Source organism: Aricia agestis, chromosome 18, assembly GCF_905147365.1.
Source record: "Aricia agestis chromosome 18, ilAriAges1.1, whole genome shotgun sequence".
Lineage (NCBI taxonomy): Eukaryota > Metazoa > Arthropoda > Insecta > Lepidoptera > Lycaenidae > Aricia > Aricia agestis.
In genome coordinates this window covers 14,089,091-14,111,813 of record NC_056423.1, presented here as the reverse complement: position 1 = coordinate 14,111,813, position 22,723 = coordinate 14,089,091, and the positions used below count along the sequence as shown (strand labels likewise).

The 22,723-nt window shown below is 38.8% G+C and overlaps 1 protein-coding gene across 1 annotated transcript in view; it reads left to right on the top strand.

The window, feature by feature from the left end:
* The first annotated feature begins 100 nt into the window (after positions 1 to 100).
* LOC121736088 (chitinase A-like) overlaps positions 101 to 22,723 on the top strand; it is an 84,376-nt gene continuing 61,753 nt past the window's right edge. The window contains exon 1 of the mRNA XM_042127149.1: positions 101 to 294. The gene's annotated coding sequence lies outside the window, so the exon portion shown is untranslated. The remainder of the gene's footprint in view (positions 295 to 22,723) is intronic.

Here is a 22,723-nt window from a genome sequence, read left to right as displayed (position 1 = left end):
TAAAATCTACCTTCTAATTCCTTCCATATTCAAATGTCCCTACGCGCCAATCACGTGAATCGCCACCCGTCAACGGCCAATTATTACAAGCGCGAGCGCAGTCGAGAAAATAATGTCCGCCTGAAAAGTATGGCGTGCGCGCGCTTCTGAAATAATAACTCGGAACTGAAAATAAAATAACCTTGCTAGAGGTTTACTTACTGAATTGTGCTCAATCTTTCTTGGCAAATGTGGTGTGATAGTTTTTCTGACCGGCGACTTCAGGCGACCCCCCCGAGCCAGTTCCCCCTTTCGGTAAGTGTCTTTACTTTTCTACCGCTAAGTAATCGCAGGGCGAAGCAGGGTATTGAAGCGTAATCTTAAGGAGAATGCATTAGCCTCTCCAGCGATAATAATCATACAACTTGAATGCTACGTAGGCGAAAACTTTAAACAAAGTTTTAAGCCATGTTCAAATGTGGGCGATCGCTCGTAACTCGAATTTTCTCGGAAAATCTGTGATAAATAAAAACATTAGGACAACAAATGTTGCCACAACGGCAAGTTATTACAGTTCGTTCGGTAATTCTACCTCTTAAATCAACGGCCTAAGGGCCAAATAAAAATTCTTTATTTTGTCTGAGCTAAGGGCTAAATCCTATTTGTGGATGTACCAAAAACATTACATTCAACAAGTACGCAGGATACCCGCTGGGAGTCACGTAATTTCGACTCTAATCAAATATTGCGTTCTCGTGCGTTCGTAGAGGGTAAAAGAAGAAAAAAAAATCGTTTTATAAATTGCGCCAATCGTTATGCGGACTTCACACTCGCGGCGCGAAAGCCCGCGAGCCACGAGTGTGGAGGATTTCGCGGCTTCGCGTTCGCGCTTCTCGGCTTTTCCCGTCCGGTGTCGGTTTTTTGACCCGCGACATTTTGATAAGCACACTATGTAAGAGCAGCAGCAACAATGACTTCAACATCCATTTTACTCAAATGCGCGAATGTAAATGCGTAGATTGCGAGTGTAGAGGGCCGTATTTATCCGCGTCGTGTTCATGGCCCGTAGCGCCCGTGAATGTGGAGCCCGCTTTAAACAAACATAAAAATATCCACGGTCGAACATAGAACCTCCTTTTTAGGGGGCGGTTAATGGTTGTTGCGACTGGACTGCATCTTGTTGCAGCCACGTCCACTTAAAAATGATCCATCACAGATTAATAAGAAGTATGTACCTACAGTTTACTTAGTACTAGCACTACAACTCATAATTCGCGAGTTGCGACAGGTGACGCCGCGTTAAAGTAACCTCTCATAGAAAACAAGCAATGGAACAGCAAAAATGGAAAGGGCGTAGCGACAAAATGGTTTTTGACGCGAAATTAAATATGTACCATAAATACATTTCATATAAGCTATGGGCAAATTAAAGTGTATGAAGCTTAAATCACTCTCCTCTGTTGGCAAAATAGGAATCCCTTTTTTTACAGAGGTCTTTTTAATTGATTATTCTTTGTTATAAAAGTATGGGTAATTCAAGGACAAATACATGATGATAAAGGCGAAAGTTTGTATGGATGTTTGTTACTCTTTTACTCAAAAACTACTGAACGGATATTAATGAAACTTGACAATAATAATTATAGCTTTTACATTATTATACATAACTCCCGACTTTTTAAAGATACAAGTTCGGGAGTTTCAGCGTTGTTTTAAGAAAGGAAAGAATATTAATATTATGCTATTATTACATTCATCATTGTCATCATCATCACTACCATAAACCATTATTTTAATTTTAGTCTCAAAATAATTATTCCTAGAATTCAAGAGAAGGTTCATATTAGGAGGGAGGTGATACGAAGTTCACCGGGTCATCTGGTGAAGTCATAAATTATTAAAAATGCACGTTTTGCATTGCCGCAATTTGCAATGTTTACACGTCCATCTTGAACATCGTTTAGATCACAACTGAACACGACCATTGCATAGCCATCGCATGCGCCATTCGATCGGCCAGCGCTGGCCCATCTTGTAGAGGGTCAATTAGGTTGACGGAGTGGCAACAAGACGAGCTGACCAGTGCTGTAAATAGCCTTTTTTGTGCCCTGTGCGAGTTTGAACTCAAACTGCACCCTTGTTTTTTAACTGGCTTCAAAAAAGGAGAAGGTAATATGTTCGGCTGTAGAGATTTTTTTTACTACATTGGAAAACATCTCTGGGGCGCAGCGGGAAATACTTATCGGGAGCAATTCGACAGAATAAGAGTCTGCCTGGTCTGGCCATTCTTGCGCCCCCCAGAGTCTACGTCTGTGTCTGGGCACCGGTAGCACCGCCCTATTTACGGCACTGGAGCTGACTGGACAGAAGTACAGTCGTTAAAATTTTGTCTCCGATTTCGGAGATAATAATTATTATTATAGGTAAGTAACTTTCGTCTGTTTGTCGTATGACTTGAGTTGTGACTGTGAGATTCATCAACATGCACTTTTTCTCCTTTTTCAGTAGACCTTGTTAAAACAGCCAAAGACCTTTATAATATTAAATACTTACTTACCTACTTTGCTTATTCATTGTAAGTTTTTTTATTGTTAATTACCTACATACAAGGGGTTAAATCTACAGTTGAAAGTAATTGTTTTGTTGATGTTGTAAAGCGAATTGCTGTTAAACATTGGTACACAGTGAAATTCAATAAAATATAATATAAAATAATTAACACAAGAATTGAGTTGAGAGTTTAATAAAAATATCTCCGGCGCAGTGCTGCCAACCGAATAATTCACCAATCCAGCTTTTACACCCCCGCCGAGTGGTAACCGACCTTATTTGTTCCCAGTAGAGCGCAAATTGCAATGCATTGGACCACAATTGCAAATTTCGAACTCACGAATCGCCGTGTTGAAAATCCTTTTGGAAATTGAACTAAGACATATTCAGGACGGAAACTATCGTCTGATATTTAATGCGGCTTTAAAAAGCATCGGCACTATCATGTCATGCATATTATCTACTACTGAATACGAATGCGAAAATTGTTTTTGTCTTTCCATCTATCCCGCTGAATCGATTTAGCTTCATGTAATAGAAATTCATTGTGTTATAAGACTCATTTAAAGATAACTCATACCTAATAGTGAGGGAGCCCAAGAACATTTTTTTCTGTGATTAAGTACTTTAATTTACTTTACCACCTTTCTATCTCTGTTAGCTACCACTTTCATAGAATATATATTAGTAGTACCAAACACTTTCAAGATTTTTCGAAAATAAAAATGTTGTTCGTCTTGTCAAAATGTAGCTACTAACTACTACAAAAAATTTGCTTGTTAGTAATCACAAAAAAAAATGTTCTAGGGCTCCCGTACTATAAGTCATATCTCATTAAAATTTATAACCTAAGTAATTATTTTTTACTTAAGTTAATTTAAATTAAATTTGTGTAAGTACTTTATTATTATCCCGATGGCGCATTTTCATTAGTCGTTAACTCGTACAGTAAACCTGTAGCCGAGATAACAACTAATGGCGCATTTTCATTGGTCGTACTCGTAGCAATGGTCGTAATTCGTAACTCGTGGCATGCGTTTCAAAAATGTCCCGCACCCCGCATGCGGACCTTATCGACCAGTGAAATTGCGCCATTATATTTCAGTATATTTTAAGCCTTTTTCGGTGTTTTTGTAAAGGAACAAGCACTAAAGTAATAATGATAATTGTTAATATTGTTGTTAGTGCCATCTAGCGTCAAACCAGCGAAACTTATCGAGGGAACACAGACAACATAAATCGTCTACTCAATACTAGATGACGTTAGGTGTATGTTTACCTGCGTGTACCTTCTAGAAAAGTCCAACACTTGTTTACTTGTTTACACGATTTGTGTACATTCGGGAAGAAATGTTCGCGTACAGTCTAGGGCTCGCCTCAACCCATATAAATAGTCGCAGGAGGAGAACGGGCCGACAATTCAGTTCGATACGAGCTATCATCAAGGCGACTTCGGAGTGAAAACAAGTGATCAATTATAGTGAGTGAACCAGTGAAACCTACGACTTGGCTACGACCTAGGACAGTGATAGTGCTTAGTGAATAGTGATTGGACCTAGTGATTAGTGTTTGGACCTAGTGCTTAGTTCTGTGAGACTTAGTGAATAAAGTCTTCAAGAGAGTCAACAGGTCTTTCTCTTCAAATCCTTCGAACCCTAGCACGTAACAATATTAATATTTTCTCGTCTGGTGAGCGGTGAGGTTGCAGCGTAGCGCGTGACTTATCACTACCATCATATTGAGTCTGTTGTGTAAATAACGAAATTGGTTTTTGTTAAGAAAATCCACATTAATACATTACAAAAGTCTTGAGTCCACAGAGCATGGACACTCCGATATAATAATTCGTCTTTAACCTTACATAAAAAAGGATGGAAGTACTTACCTACTGCAAATCGAACAGAAACACATAATTCAAAAATTGAACTTCGAAATTCTCGAGTATAAATTCGTTATTCAAATGATTTTAAAGTGATTTCAGTCCCTAATAACATTTAATTATGGAGCAGATATTTCGTTCCGACATCAAAAGTTGGAGATTCAATTTTAATTAAGCGTATTAATACTCTCAACCTGCCACTTAGCTTCGTTTCACGCGAATATAGTTCTTAAGGCCAACCTCATAGGGGTCGATCACAGGATATGGTTTGAGAACCCCGGCCAGTGTTCTTGGAACTTTATAAAGGTAACTGAAAGGATCGCTGTGAATACTAAAGCTTGACCGCTGTAAAGTCGACCCTCGTAGCATACTCGTAGCATACATTTAGTATGCTACGAGGGTCGACTTTACAGCGGTTAAGCTATAGGAGTATGAGAATGGTTTTTACTTTTTACCTTAATATGAGGTTATTTAGTGCATTCAATATTTATATTTTGTTTGAGATGCTCCAGAGCAGGGGTCACTAAATGGCGGACCGCAGTCCGCATCCGAACAGCCGCGCCGGACCCATTGTGTGCGGACCAAGCATTTTCGAAGATGAACTTCGTTAAAAATAAATTTCGGTCTCGCCTCACTGATGGAGATCCTCAGGATTTTGTCAACAGCTTGCACCTATTTCACTCCAAACAAGCAACAAAATTTTTCATTTTTCTCATTAATATGAAAAATTATATATTTTTTTCAAAATGTATGGACCGCGAAGGTCATTTCATTTCTTAAAATGGATCCCGAGCGAAACTAATCGGTGACCCCTGCTCCAGAACCTACACTGTAGAAGTTAGTATCAAAAATATACGCCCCAATATTTTTCTGGGTTCCACACCCTTTAGGCCTTCAACGCCCACAAGGGGGCGTTATCGTCCACTTTGGGAAAAGTTGGTTTAGACTTTGGACTAACGAAGGAATATAATTATTATGTCCCGTGACCTGTCGTAATAGATGTACCAACTGCCACAACCAAAATTATTATTATATTGTAACTAATCTAGTCGTAGTCTATAGCGACGCCGCACCGCAACGCACTGTTGTGGCCTGGCCCATACGCCGACAGGCGTACTGTCGTATCGCGTTTGCTTGTGCGTGTGTTTGAGTTTGGTATGATTTATCGTCACTCGTCACTCGTAGCATCCAAATAAGAAAGGACTGATTTTCATCAAGGTTTCTAAAATTTTAGTAGTAATGATGAACAATTGGTAGTATAATAATTACCACGTGATATATGTACTAATTACCGCGATACAGCCGCCGGCGATACACAACATACACCATACATAGGTACATACAGCTACACAGCACTCGATATATTGAACTTTAATGTTCGAAATGTAATTCTTAATAAACTACATTTCGAACAGTTACGTCAAACTCAAATAAGTAAGTATATCAAAATATATTATTTAGTTTTATGATTTATCACTATAAGTTATGACTTATTAGTTATGAATTATGATACACGTCTTATGATACTATTACGTGCTAGGGTTCGAAGGATTTGGAGAGAAAGACCTGCTGACTCACTTGAAGACTTTATTCACTAAGTGTCATACAAGACACAACTAAGCACTAGGTCCAAACACTATCACTGTCCTAGGTCGTAGCCGAGTCGTAGGTTCACTGGTTCACTCACTATAATTATTGATCACGTCCTGTTTTCACTTCGAAGTCGCCTCGAAGATCGCTCAGAGCCTGAGCGATCTTCGGGCCATTAATTCAGTTTAGTCTGAGCCTCAGACTAAACTGAATTACTGGCCCGTCTACCTATATGGGCGAGACGAGTTCCAGAAAGTTTGAAAAGTGGGATTCATGTTGTCTGTGTTCACTCGATAGTTTCGCTGGTTTGATGCCAGATGGCACTATATGTCCGTAGGTCCGTAACAAATGTTATACACAGTTTACAAAAATTATATTAGTTACAATAGTACCAATATTGTATTATATTACAGTATTCCAAGGCTTTAAATTAATGTGTCAATGGACGCTGCTGGTAAAGGAGAGCTGTCAAAAATGAAGTTTTTGTATGATAGAAGCGTTACGTAGTTCCTTTTCTCGCCATAAACTCTCGTTCATAAACAGCCTTGTCGAACTGTACTGCAACGTTTTCATGCTACAGGCAGCCCCAGCACAGACAGTAAACAAACAGTTTTGTTCGACGTCTGGCAAGTGGCAACGTCTCTGTCAATATTCATAATATTATGACGTGTGCAACATTTTGAATTTAGGTCGGATAATTTACTGTGTGCTAGTACTTACTACTTAGTAGTACTAACTACTTCTGCTTCGGCCGACCTTTGCGTACTGTTCCCTATTGTGATTCACAGTATTCAAATCATTGGATTTTCTATGGCCACAGACAAGTTATAATATGCCATTAAATCTTTATTTTGTTTTATAAAACTTTAAAGATTATACGAGCAAAAAAAGTAACAAATGAGAACTTTTTCCGTCTCCGCCACCTCGGCGCCCTCCCGAAGGGGGGGGATTTTTAGGATGTTTACCTTCTGGGCATCCTGAACACATTTCTGAAGAAATTTCTTAGGTTATATTATACCTTTTTTGGACTATTCTTTGAGCCAAATATAATACTTGTAGGAAAATTATAAAAATAAGTACTTGTAATACCTAATTAATTATTTGTCCGGAAATGAACGGAAGAAATAAAAGTAAGTGAGGCATGAGTTTGTGTGAATGTAACAACATGGTGCCCGCCGACAGCCTATTGTAAGCTAATTCGCCTGGCTCAGGCTGCGGGAGGTAGCGGTTTATTCAAGCTGTGCCTGCTAAATAATTTTGACAAAAGAAAAACGACTTTTAATACTATTTTCTTATCATTGGACCACTCTCGAAATATCATCTTTGCAACTAAAAAATAATCACCAAAATCGGTACTGTAGCGGTGAGGTTATCCTCGGACAAACATAAAAAAAGCGAAGATAATATTATTGTATACCTTCTCCTTTTTTTGAAGTCGGTTAATAAGTTTTTACTTAAATTCTGAAATTAAAAGTGATTGCAGCGTTGTGACACTTCTCCAGTACACTTCTTTGGGGTGGGTAACAATTAATGTTAAACTATATATTTAGGACAAGTATCGAAAATTCTTATAGATGTCGGTGTGGCGTATTAGAGGCAGTCTGCTTTATCACGTGACGAAAATGTATGTCTGCTGCTGCTTTAATTCATGAAGCCCTAAGCGGCCGCATCCGGCCGCGATAACAATAGATAAGCTGTTGTGTCTCGTTATTCCACGATCGATGGGTTACAAGCAAGCGCTTCCGCAATATTCAGAGAATTTCCTGGCTAGCAGCTTGGTCAGCGAAACTCGTTCAATAGCACTAGACTGGATATACATGCGGCGGCGCAAACGCGCGATTTGGCCGCTAAACTGGCACGAGATCACAAACAAATGCAATGATATATTTTATTTAAAAAGGGTCTGTCATTTACTTGCAGCTTGTCATCTCGTGGTGTAGCCGCCAAACCGTTTTCGGTCGGGCGCGTATGAATCCAACCAGTTGAAACCGCGCGAGACAGGCTACAACTGCAGACGACGTGTCGTCGCGACACTACTGAATACTGATTTCTATGTATTTCTATGAATGACTGTCGCTAGCTTCGTGTCGCTAGCTGCGGAGGGTATTTCATAGAAATACATAGAAACCAGCAGTGTCGCTGCGACACGTCGTCTGCTGCAACTTCATGTAGTCTAGGCCTAGACTCTAGGGTCTAGGCAACTTCACTTCCTCCTGTCTAGGCAACTTCGCTTCCTCCTGCGTCTTACACCACTCGTCATACATCGTCAAGTCAGCGGGGCGGTCCCGGGGCATCCCGGCCGGGGCCCGGGGCATTCGGCAGGGGCCCGGGGCGATAGACACGACGGGGCCCCGGGGACGGCTTAGCGTTTTTCGCCGTAATTGATGTATGGCTACGGGCGTTCTACGCTCGCATTACTGGTACCTAAAACTTCGCAAAAATGTACTTAAAAACGTTAAAGTCTTGTTTAAATATTATGTTTTCGGTGGCCCAAATTCATAAACCGTTCCTACAGCTAACATGCCCAAGATCGTTATTAGGATGTATTTTGGTACCGTACCTATTTATGTACTTATTGCGTAGGTATCAACTGAGTGCAAAAACATTAATTAACGAATCACGCCTCAGTTTAAATAGAATTCTTAGATCTCGGCACTCAATTGTACTGTGATTTGTGAAACTGTTACTTGGGAGGCTGTTTCTTAGGTATCGACAGATCTCGACTTAAGCGCTACAACTTACAAGCTCTTGATATCAAACTAATAATAGTTAAATACCACCTTAAAGACTTAAGACGATGAGAACTTTAAGGGCTAGATTGGTATTGAGTAGGAGTGTGAGAGTGGTTTTAGAATAATAATAAAAAACATTACAAGAGGATAGTAGTAGTGTTATGCATGGTTTGGTAGATATTAATACATGCCCTAGTAATTATGTCAAGGTGTTAAGATCTACAGTTCTAGATAAAGTTACTAAACTTATCTAGGACTCTAGTGGCAGTTCATAATCGTATGTTTCTGTAGGCTTTGCTAATTCCAAACCTACAGATCTGTGTTTCCATTCTTTGTCTTTCAAACTTGTGCAGATTTCGTGTGTTTAAGTTGCATAACTAAATTTCAGCCTTAAGTTCATATTCTGAAAACTATGTTTATTCAGGAACTTACAGAATAAAACTGTTTCGTTTCTCGCCTGTCATTGTAGCTATGGTTCAGTGGCAGTGCCGGTTTTAGCACCGACAGCGCCCCAAGTGAATTTTCTTCGGCGCCCTGGCCAATCGCCTAGCGTCGCCCCCCTCTGGCGCCGCTACTGTTCAGTGTTAAAGCGCCCGAGTGGCTCTTTACTCGTAGGTTATATTGTTGTTTAATAAATGTAAGGATACGATAGGTCGACCTCCAACTAGGTGGGACGACGATCTCCGTTTAGTTGCGAGTCCATGTTGGATGCGAGTAACAGGAGATCGGTCATCTTGGCGTTCATCGAGAGAGACCTATGTCCAGCAGTGGACGAATATAGGCGGATATAATGATGATGGACACGATGTTGTCGTACAAGGCGTCACGTGATACGTACCAAGTTACCAACTCCCTCTGGGTTGTGAGAATTGTGACTCGTACATTAAAGGCGATAGAGAGTGCTACGAGTATGTACTGTTAACGCATTTAGGCACTAAAAAATCACTCCTGCGTAGCTAGCCTGGTTTCAATGGAACCGGCTACCATCACCGAAACCGGTGTGGGAGGCCTCATAACAATGCTCTTCCACGCGAGTGGGACAGCCAGTTAATCCCGTCGTGATTCGAGCGTTGAGAATAGATCTCCCGGCATAATATCTGGTGCACGTGAGTAATGTTCTCTATAAAGATTTCTCCGCTTTAATTAGCGCTCGACGTAACTTGTAACTTGTTACTTATGGATTTGGAACTTATTGGGGCGCCTTTACATTGGTTCCAGTAGCTAACGCCAGCTGACATAATAAATAATGATATTCTTATTGGGCATTGTCCCACCAGCCACCACACAAAAGGCCTCTTTGACATGTTTAATATTATTATTTATTTCTTCATTTCAGGCACTTGAAAGTTGAAACACATAAGTAGGTACAAAGGTTACTTATTTCACGTTACGTTTACTAAAATTATACATAACTAGCTGTTGCCCGCGACTTCAGTTTATAGCGCGCGATGTCAAAAAAAATGGTGTCAAAAGCTTTTATAAAAAAACCCTGGTACCCCTTAAATCAAAACACCCAAAAACAGCTGTGCAGTGTGCACATAACTCTTTTCATTTTTTAAAATTAACTTATATTTATGCCAAATTAATCTAAGAAAAGTCAATCAATCTAAGAAAAAAGGGATGACACTACGATGTTGCCACTTTTTAAATTCTTCACTTTCTTGACAGACTGTAATGAAGAAGTAACAATCGAAAAAATCAAAAATGTATTGTAAGATGATACCAGCTCTTATAGAAAGACGTTAGAGCAAGCGTCAGCGCGATGTAGGAGACGGCACGGCGCCATCTATTATGATTTTTGGAACTAACTTAATTTGAACAAATTTACGCATTTTCACCCCCTTACAACCCTTTTTTCCAGTTAAAAAGTAGCCTTTCTTAGGCTTTAGACTATCTGACTACTGCCTTTTTCTGATTAATTTGCCCAAGACAGTTTTAGAATAGACCTTGGGTTCCTTGAGATCATATTCGGTGTTGAGTTCCCGCTGTCGGTTTCTGGCTCACAAGTAAGCTCTACAATCTAAATTGTTTCCACTCCCACAGCCCACTGCACTGGAATCCACCAGTGCAGTGGCAGTGGAAGACCAACACTGGCGCCAGCCACTGTACCAATATAAATCAACACTCTTATATTTTAAAGTGGAAACTTATTTAGCCGTGCCATTTGGATTTCAGTGGTGTACCGTTGTTCAAGAATCTTACAATGCTTTGAAATAATGCTGCGAATAACTCTCCAAAAATGCTATGAAAAATTGAAAATACGGCTCGCCGGGAGTGCTGGTAGAAATGAAAAGGAAACAGCAGAAGCTGGCATACCAAGCATTATACATCGCCATAAGTTGGACATTATTTCATCTCCTATGTCGCACTGGTGGTCTACTCTCCCTGCGTTTTACGAATTTTTAATCAGGTCATGCGTCCTGACGCAGTTTAACATTCGTTAGTTTTTACCCATCCCAAAAAGACGTCATTCAAAAGAGTTTCTTTTTTCCTTCAAAAACCAGTTTCCGAAAGACTTTGAGATCGTAGTTGAAATATGCAGGTTCAACTCCTTGGACCTGTAGCCCTAGCACGGCCACCAGTAGAAATGCGAAAGTATGGACAAACTGTGGAGATAAACTTAAGGTAGCGTTCCGATCTTTTTTCGTTCCCAAAAATTCAAATAATATCCTACTCTATGACATATACTATGGTCTATCATATAGGGGCATTTTAATTTAATTTTTGTCGGTTTCGATTGGCCGCGGTAAAGATCGGAACGACACCAGTTTATGTCCACAGTTTATCTATACTTTCGCATTTCTACTGGTGGCCGTGCTAGGGCTACTGGACGACACCTGGGATATTATAACCTTGGCTTTAGTAAAAGGAGTCGTAGGCAGAAAACAGGTAGTATACGCCTGTGTTCTGAGTGACTATATCAACAAGAACGTGCCCGGTATTACCTTCGTCCATAAACTTATAAAAAATGGCTCCGCGCGATCGCAATAAAAATTCCAAATTCGATTTTCCGAATTGAAGTTCGCGCCATAAACCTCGCGAATCTAATTACGTTCAGAAATCACAGGCTGGAGGTGCACAGATGTAATACTAGCTAATAGCCGAGCTTTGTGAGGGCGCGCGTCGTCGTCACACCTTGACTGACTGGTGATAACACATATAGATATGAAGATCTACATAATATAATTGAAAATTACTATGTTAAGGCCATCCCCCGAGCAAACGACCCTAACCATCAATTTGACGCGTTGCTTAGATCGCAACAAAATCCTATTTTTTTTTTACTTATCTAACATCTTAGTTCAAAATTGACATAAAAATAATTCAAACGGGGAATATGTAGCAAACAATTTCGTTATGATTAGTTTTTTATCGTGTCCGGAATTTTACCTAAGCGGGGAGTGGAGCACCATGAAGTTTTAGTGGGTAGATCCTAAGGGGAGTCCTACATACCTCGTCCGATTTCCCCTAATCCACCGGGAGGGGCAAAGCATTTCCCCGTGTGAAAAAGGTAGCCCTGTTCATTCTTCGTGCTACATGTTTGAACAATCCATTGTATACAAGGTGTAACAAATTACAAAACTAAGTGATAATACTTTAGGGTGTGTATGTGATCCTTGAGTTCACTGTGAAAGTAGCAGCGCTGAAAGAACAAAAAATTTTCTCATATTTGTATGGGGAAACTCGTGACGCTGGGGTGCTTGCCCATACAAAAGTGAAAAAAAAAAGTCTTTCAGCGCAGCTACTTTCACAGTGAACTCTTTACAGGGAACACGTACACACCCTAAAGTATTATCACTTAGTTTTGTTACACCCTGTAGATAATCAAATGCTTAGGGAGTTTGTAACTAAAAAGTTATTACTTGAAAAAAATAACTTGGGCTAACCTCTGAAGGTCGGATTAGGCCCCAAAGAATTTAATATACCTCGCGCAACGTTATGAAAGTCAAACACAACAATCAGAGTAAGTACCCCCTTTTCCCCGAGCGAACATCATTATTACCATTACCTCAACGAAACTTGCCAACACGTAATGATCATGAACAGACACCCGAAAAGTTCGCCCCAGCAGCCAGCTTCAGGATAATGACGCGATTAGTCAAAAGGATTTAAACGCGAGATAATGAGGTGGTCCCCGTTATAAAGGCACTGCAAACTATCTGGGCTGATATGGTAGAACTGAAATTTCGTTAGAACTAGGAAACGTATACTTTGTGGCTAGTTTTTCGTACTCAAAGGGTAGAACCGAAAACTTTGACCATTGTCGGTTGCTACCATATCCTGATAATTATTTCGCCATTAATACGATTTTGATGCCGCTTTGGTATATTAAAACTACTAAATTAGTATTCTCATGAAATGTCTATTACCATTCAAACTGACGACATTTTAGAAATCTATCTTGGTCTTAAATGTTTGTTAAAACTTTATAAATTATAGTCGTTTCTCTCGTTTCCTGTTTGACGTTTAAAAGAAAACTTTTTTGTTGTTTGATAGAATCCGGACTGGTGTGAATCAGAATTAGAGTTGCCAGGTCGTTAAACCGAAAAGCCGGACAAAGCAGTCAGCTTGGCAGGATATTAGTACAAAAAAGAGTTACTATGGAGTACTTAGAATCTAAACTTTTAATATATAAATACGTTCGGCAGCTCGTGTATTACCATACAAATTTTATGTTTTATTAAAACACTTTAACCTTAGATTGGTCTCGCGCGCACGCTCGACTAGATACCGCGCTGTATAGAAAACACAGATTCCCGAATGCGGCACCACAATATTGTAGTGTGTGTAAAACAATGCACAAATATTGTTGTGTGCGTAGATAATCGGGCTGCCAGATACGTGACTGGTGCCCAATCAATGGGGAAAAATTAGTTGCTGTGGTCTTGTAATTCATTATTATTGTATAGTAAGTGCTAATTTTTCAATCACCAGATAAACTTTACCATTGGAATAAAGTTCATTCGAAAAGAATAACGAAAGTTAAGAATAAGTCATAAAAAAGCAAATGTTAAATTTGTTTTCTCATTTGTCACTGTATTGTGTACTTACATAAAATATAAACTGTATTTAAATTTTTTATTATAATATGATACTTCTATGGTTCGATTTAAGCGCGATCGGCCCCATGATAGAAGTCAAAAGTAACTGTTTTATGTCTATAGATGAACTTTTATCCGACAAGCTCGTTAATACAATATTTTAGGGAACTGCTAATGAATTCGTGTCTGAAAGTTGGGCGAGCGATTCTAATAATGTATAAGACTTATTAAACGGGCCGAATTGGAATTAATTCATTACGAGCCGGATCCGACGCGGGACCGACGCGCCGGCGACCGACTGAAAACTTAATGGCGGACCTATTCCGGCAACGACGCACGAGTACAGCGATATCAAAACGAGATAGTCGTGATGTTCAAAAGTTTCAGCTTCAGTAAATGCGTACGTTTTCTTTTGTAATGTAAAGTAAGTACTGAAATTAAAACTAGGAAGCGTTAGTAGAGTTCGCGGTACAAAGCACGCTTTCTTGGTACAAAACACGCTTTCTTAGTAGAAAGCATGCTTTGTACCGTGAATTCCGTGAATTACATGTAAACGTTAATAATCCCTACCTACAGAACAAGAGAGCTTATATTCAGCTGTGTAATATACAGGATGTAACAAATCTAAGTGATTATAACTTAGGGTGTGTACGTGTTCCTTGTAGAGAGCTCACTGTGAAAGTAGCAGCGCTGAAAGACCAATTTTTTTTCAGTTTTGTATGGGTAAGGGCCCGAGCGTCACGAGTTTCCCCATACAAAAGTGAAAAAAAAATAATAAGGCCCTGTATAAGGCAGATTGCGGATCTATGTTATTTAGTCGAGTTATAACTTAATATATAAAATCAATGATAGTCCGTCGGCTGGATTTGAATGAACCCGACCAAATTACCAGCCTCTGAATCAGTTTGTCTGATTGTGGGTAGATAATGCGTATGTACAGTTCACTACTATCAGACTTGATTCATAGGCATCTGCCTAAGTAATTTGGTCGCGTTATGTCAAACCCATCCTGAGATCACACCTAAAAATGAATCGACATAATCCGACCAAATGACGTAGGTCCGTAAACTGCCTAAGAATCAATTTCTTCGATGGTACATCGTACAAAATATATTATATCGTATTAATGTCTGGGAGTGCGATCTCTGGCATGAGGAAAGAACCGATATGTTAAACAGCCTCCAATGTGTTCCTAGGGTCGTATATTACAATGATCTCGTAGACAGCGCAAAGAATGTCCGTGCTTTCAAACGTTTTTGTCATAAATACTATTGGAAACAATCCAACACCAGCTTGTCATTATAAATAAAGGTAATTTTTATGAATTAGGCTTATTATAATTTTTTCCCCGTGGTGCTTCCTCTCTTTGTTCGGGCATTAATGTCACGCTTCGGCTGTCTCCCGTTTTGCTTGGGGAGGGAAATTGGATATTCCCATTCTCCTACTCTTCCTACCTTCCTTCCGATTAATTTCGTTGCGGGTCCCAAGACAGATTTAGCTTGTCCCTCGGGTTCCCTGAGATCATATCAAAGGGTTTTCGTGGTTGGTTCCAACTGTTGATCGTGGCGACAGTCGATATAGGAGTTACAGTGGTGGGAATGTGGTGGGCCATTTGCCCGTTAAACAGGCGCGGTCGCAGCCTGAAATTTTGGGAGGGGGTCACTCACTGGTCACTACACCAATATTTATTTTAATCTGCGGTTCTTGGTTGACAGCTGTCTAAGATCGGACGCAGTAATGGTGAGGGGATAGCTAGAAATTTTATTTTATTATTTGGCAAGATTTTGAGATTTTTCAATTTGACCCTAAGGTCAAAACCTAAGTTTTGGGGGGGGGGGGGTCATGTCCCCTGTGACCCCCCCCCCCTTCGGACCGCGCCTGCCGTTAAAATATCGAGATCGCCTCTATCGTGAACTCACAGAATAAGACCTCATGCATGAAATGGTTTTAGTATTTTTTCGCCGTTATATTTTTACCCGTTCGGCGTCAATGAATAAAATATAATATTATGTCGCTATCTAAAATTACCGTTTTGTCTTATTATAACTAACCTTTTAACGTCGCAATTAATTTTTGTGACGCGGTCCTTTCAATATAGCTATTTCGCTTCATTTTTCGTGTTATGTTATACTAGCTATTTGACCGAGCTTTGTTCGGTCAAATAGCTAGTATAACGTAGAAAGTAGTAGAACTCGGTGTTCGATAAAACACGAATAAAATGACATTTTCTAAAAATGATTCCTAGCTAGATCGATTTATCGCCCCCGAAAGACCCTATATACTTTTATAAAAATCGTTGGAGCCGATTCCGAGATTCTAATTATATATTTATATTATACAAGAATTGCTCATTTAAAGTATAATGGTAGGTCTCTTATTCAACTTGTCTGTTCTTCTGATCTTATTCAAGTGGGAAGAAAGAAAATTGGAACGAAGTTTCTTATCGCGCGTTGCAAAAGGGGGCTAGACGGAAAAAGTTGTAACGACACTATTTTTTAGTACCTGCGAAGTAGGGGCAGAGGGTGTTGATGTGGCGATGACGTCACCTGGCGGGAAATTCAAAATTCTGCCATTCCTCTATGGCGGACATTTTGTTTTTTAGCTGGGTACCACCCAGCTAAAAAAATCAAAATTTTTCTCTTCATTAATTTTTTTTATAACTTCGTTCCATCCGGGTGTCCCTTGACACCTCTCAAGTTTTATTGTTAATAATACTTATGGTCTAAACAAGTGATTTCCAACCTTCTGTAGGGTCGCCACAATTTGAGAGAACTTCAGTAAAATCAATTACAAAAATATTGATAGAATATATAGGGCCTGCTTCACCATTTCCTGATAAGTGTCAGATAGGCTATCAACAACTTATCAGGAAGTGGTGAAACAGGCCCTAAGTGGAGGATTTTCAACAAAAGGCTATACATTACTTATATATTTTACTAGCTGTCCCGGTGAACTTCGTGTCACTTTAAAACCTTCCCTGGACTTCTACGAATATTTTAAGTCTAAAATTATCCCAATCCGTTCAGCCGTTTTCGAGTTTCAGCGTTACTAACACAATTGAAAATCCATTTTTATATATATAGATATACAATGACAAACATGAAAAAAATGTAAAGGTTTGTGACTACGAGGTGTCGGGAAATATTTTGTAGGCTTTCATACCGGGGGTCACAACTCATATCATAAAAAAGTTTGAAAATCACTGGTCTATAATATGCTGCCGCTTGTCACTATACCAGGACATTTTAAATATGAATCGTCTGGTGATTTAAAATTAAACTATGAAAAACTAATATTTCGCTATAATATATAAAATATATTATTCTATAGATATTTAATATGTAAAATAATATCATATTTAATTATGTTTAACAGGTGTTTGAAGTTTGAACTCTCGAAAGAAACGAAATTATTAAAACGCTAATTAATTAGAAGAGAAAAAGTAATAAAATTTCAATTAATAATTAATATTGATTACAGCAGACATTGAACTTGTATAATTTTTTATTTATTTTAAATCGAGAAAACAGAGAAATACAGGCTAGGACAGAAAATATTAATGAACGAAAAATCTACTGAGATAATAATATTATAGTTTGTTTGTATGTTTGTTACTGCCTCGCACAAAAACTATGAAGAGCAGATTTTTATCATTAACATAGTGGTGTTAAGGGTTCCGTGCCCAAGGGGTAGAAATGGAACCCTTGTTCTGAGACTTCGCTGTCTGTCTTTCTCCAGGCTGTACGGTACCTCGAGAACCGCGATAGATAGAGTTATTACGAAAAATTTAAAAACTACTTAGCGCCGATTCCGCGTCGACCGTCGTTCTTATTCACTTGGCAGATAAAGGGCGAGTAAGGGACAAGGGTCGATTCAGACCGCAACGCGACGAGGCGAGGCGAGGCGCGGCGCGGCGAGGCGAGGCGCGGCGCGGCGCGGCATAAAGTATGGATTTGACAGATTTCAATTGCGCGAGGCGACATGCTAATCTTTCAATTCAGTATAAATTTAGAAATGCATATACGCGTGGCGTTGCGGTCTGAATCAACCCTAAAGAGACAAGAACGATGTCTTTTTTATTCGCCCCCTTAAGCACGTAATATATTTAAGGCATGTTGTCATATCACAAGAGTCTTGTGACAAGACACAATATATACTGTGTAATGTCGTGATGTGTTGGGTACATTACCCTCGCGGTTTACGCAGCTGATGCTAAGTAACTTGTGCTTAAGGGACTTTTGTCATACTTTAAATGAAGATTTCACCTCCATTCCGCTAAATTATGCAACACAAGATGACGCGCGCAACTCGGTTGCGCCAAAATACGTTTATCGCGCGGGAACCGTACGTTTGTCCGGGATAAAGTCAAAGTCAAATTCGTTTATTCAAAATAGGTTTCACAACACTTTTTGACGTCAAAATACAATATTTTACAGTTACAATTTGATTTTCACATAAATTACTATAATATTATAAACTAGCTGTCCCGGTGAACTTCCTGTCACTTTAAAACCTTCCCTGGACTTCTACGAATATTTTAAGACTAAAATCAGCCCAATTCGTTCAGCCGTTTTCGAGTTTTAGCGCGACTAAAACAATTTAAGATCCATTTTTATATATAAGACTAGCTGACCCGGCAGACTTCGTACTGCCTCATCGATAAATAAAAGACCTAATCTTTTGTATAAAATGATTTTAAAACAAACAAAATAATTATTAATGAAAAAGCATTTATTGAATAAAGCATGAAGTTTTATTATTATTTTCGATACATCATGTTGCTTACTTAGAAATCAGAGTTTTCCTGAAATACTGGCTATTTATAAGGTTTAAATTTGATATTCACAGACACACACTGTGAAAATACAGTCTGTTAATTAATTTAAAGCTTTCTCATCTATATTTATAAAAATCAATTGAAATAAATTAGATACAGTAAATAACATTTTATAAATTCATTAATAACATTTTATAGATTCAATAATTACATTTTATAACTTTAATAATTACATTTTATAACTTTAATAATTATTACATTTTATAAATTTATTAAATTTTACATTTTATTCTTAACTTGTTAACTTAAGATTTATAATTTAATTTGTCTTTATTATTATTGATTTATCTTTCGATTTCTATATAGTCTTATTAAAAAAATAATCGGACAGAGTAACAACTGAAGTTAGCTAAAATAAAAAAATAATCGGACAGAGTAACAACTTAAGTTAGCTAAAATAAAAAAATAATCGGACAGAGTAACAACTTAAGTTAGCTAAAATAAAAAAATAATCGGACAGAGTAACAACTGAAGTTAGCTAAAATTGTGTTTATTTATGTACTATGTTTTTGAGACTATGCAATTTTGTCGCGTTCGCGATTCACTTTCACTTTTGTTGAGTTTCAGAACGCGATATTAGGTCCTCCAACGCGCACGCGAATTTGAACTTTATGCAGCGGTAATAAATTACAAATTGACTCTCCATTTTATTTAGAAAACGTTTGTATGGGAAATAGAAAAATGCTGTTTTGAGGATTTTCCCGGCAATTATTCGATTTTTTCTCACCTTTTAAACCTTCCCTAGACCTCCACGAATAATTCAAGACCAAGATAAGATAAATCCGTTCAGCCGTTCTCGAGTTTTAGCGAGACTAACGAACAGCAATTGATTTTTATATATATAGATATTCAATTATGGCACAAATAAATTATTATTCCCTTATCTTATTATAAATATGTTGATATGCTATTCAATTGTATAATATGTCAATATTAATTACATAAAAGTATACTATGTCATTACGCTATTTCATTTTATAATGTACTTAATAAAAGTATTGTATGTCCCTTTCTCGTTAGACTCAAAGTACATATATTTCTATGCCCTGCAAAATCCGTTCAACGGTTTATTTACTTAATAATTTAATAATTAGTAGTAATTTTAGACGTGAAGAGGTAACAGACAGACAGACGGATAGAATAGACACTTTCGCATATTTTACAATTTTATTAGTATGGATTCTCTTCTCTTCAGACAACGCCACAACTAATCGTTTGTCAATTTTTATCCAAATTGTAATGTTAAAACAGTTCCTAACGAGTTTTTCATCTGACTCATTTATACGCTTAAACGGAAAGTAAAATATCATTAAAGATGTTGTTTAGTAAATTGACACAAATTTTTATTAATTCGCATATCTGCGGTATGAAGATTTTGGCCGACCAACTGTCCGCTAAATGTGTTTTACCGCGTTCACGAATATCATATCACCATTTTTGAAAAAAAATTTTCGTGAACGCGGAAAACACAATGGCGGACAGTAGGTAGGCCAAGCTCCATAATCTTCATACCCCTTTCCTTACTATGTTTGACTGAATTTCCAATCATCGTCCAATATGTTTAGTCTATCTTGGGCGTTTATCTTTGCTACACGTACACAAACAATAAGATGTACTTAGTGTGATGGACGCCGATGATGGTCTAACCGCTCTAACGCAATCTATTGCACTGAGTGTATTGAACAAAGACCGATCTGCAATCTGCAAAGTGGAGATACGCTCTCATCACTATACACCATACACTATACAGTCTACACTCTAGTATGCAGTATACAGGTGTATCACGATTCACGTCTAAAACCAATTACTATTGAGCATAACAATTTGATCAAGTGCTTAGTCTTAAGCAGTGGCTCTCAAGCCTTTTGATGGCGAAACCCTTTAAATATGGCGTCCATTATGGACTTGTACTAGGAAATTGACAGTTAATTTGACATTTTGTTATGGTTATAGTTAAAGTAAGTTGGTGCAACCCACCCTTAATCTCATATGTGACGTGAATGTCGTTTTTTATTAGGGTTCCGTACCCAAAGGGTATCAACGGGACCCTATTACTAAGACTTCGTTGTCTGTCCGTCTGTCTGTCTGTCTCCAGGATGTAACTCAAGGACGGTAATAGCTAGAGAAATGAATTTTTTACAGATTATGTATATATGTTGCTGCTATACAAATACTAAAAACAAAATAAAATTAATATTTAAGGGGGGCTCCCATTCAACAAACGTGATTTTTTTAACCTTTTTTCGCTCTATATCAATAATGGCAAAAGGTAGGTACTTAATTTTTTCTCAAAGTCCTTAGTTATAGGTGTACTTTAATATTTAATAATAATATTAAAATAAAAAAAAATTAAGGGGGGCTCCCATACAAAAAACACAATTTTTGGCCTGATTTTGCTCAATAATGGTACAAAATCCATCGCGTGCGAGTCCGACTCGCACTTGGCCGATTATTTTATTTGAAATGTTTCAGTTTCAATAATTTTGATGTTACATGTCTTTTTATCTATTTACACACCGATGTGTCTTATTCGAAAAGGCATTCGGCAGACATGGATGCGTATTTTCGTAAGGATAACCCAAATCCCAATGTGGGAATATTGCAGTTTATAATAGACTGTAAACAAAAAGTTTTGTTCGTCGTCTGTCGTCAATATTGTGATATGACGTGTGCAACATGTCGGATTGTGGTCGGCTTTTGTATGTGCTATTAACGCCCTCTGCTCCGACCCTTGCGTAATATTCCCAAATACATTGGAAGTATTTCGATGGTAATCGCACAAAATACGCAAGACGTAAACAACATCTGCAATCATCAAATAAGTTATTTATTTTATTCTGTGGAGTGGTCGGGCGCCGGGCAGCGCCGAGATCATGGAGATTGACTCAAGTATTCTTCTCTTATCGAGCGGACAGACGGACGGACCGACGGACGAGCAAATATCTGTGAATCCCGACCAAAAAGTCGGGTGTTATAAGTCTGTAATTTATGTCTATCCGTGACACCATCCTGCCTAGCATACGCCAACGAGATATCTCACTCTACATGTTTTCTCGATGTTTGATGGTTTGTCTCTTCATCTCTATTGACCCTAGCATAACAAACATTTTTCTCGCGTAGATCTATCATCGAAATAACACATTGTTATAGAGTTTTGTCGAGATAATGTTGAGATTTTGACATTTTGAGACGAGTAGTTTTTAATTATCTCGAGAGTGAGATATCTCGTTGGCATATGCTGGGCAGGCAGAACATCCAAATTCCAAGCGGAAAGACCGAATTTGATCTATTTTTTTTTGTGTGAAACGTGTCCTGATTGAGAGTGTTCTTAGCTAGTTCATCATCACTGGACTCTGTTGGGAAATTAAGGGTTCATTTTTACTTCTATTTTCAACCCGCATACCGTTTCTTTAAACGGCCTACCCACGTGATCAACTACAACTCATGCAAGCCCGGATCGACTAGTGATTTTATAGTGCCCACGTGTGCGCAGTTCACACCTGGGCACTCTCTCTTCCTTGGCTGGCGACTGGTGAGAGATCAGACTCAGAACCGAACACGACACTTTGTTCAACACGAGAATCGACTTGGCTCACACGCTCTAAACCACTGGATCCACAGAAATAAATCAAGATAGAACGGCGACGCGCGTGCGTTGCTAAGGAATCGATCGTGTCAATTTTTGCTTTGCATTTAGTTAGAACAAATAACTTACCCGTGGAAAGAAATACCTCCGTTTGACCGAGTCACTTTCGAACTTCTGTTTTTACAATTAGACACTGCAAAATAAGGCATTTTTGCACAACCGCTCCGGTGTAATCAAGTCGAGACGTGCGCGCTGACTAAATGAAAGTTCAATAAATCTTGCTCACTTGTGCAACATTAAAACACGCGTACTCCACCCGCTTAGCCGTTCTATCTTGATTTATTTATGTGACTGGATCACTGGAAGTTCGTTAAATCAGGATCACTATCCTGCCCGTCCGTGTGTATCACGGTACGGGAGTGTCGGGCCGGCGATAGCGAGTGCCCCGAGGGACCGTCGGGCGGGCGGAGGGGCAGATTGCGGCCGACGCACCGCTGATGGACGACCATTGTGGCGGGGCCGGGGCCG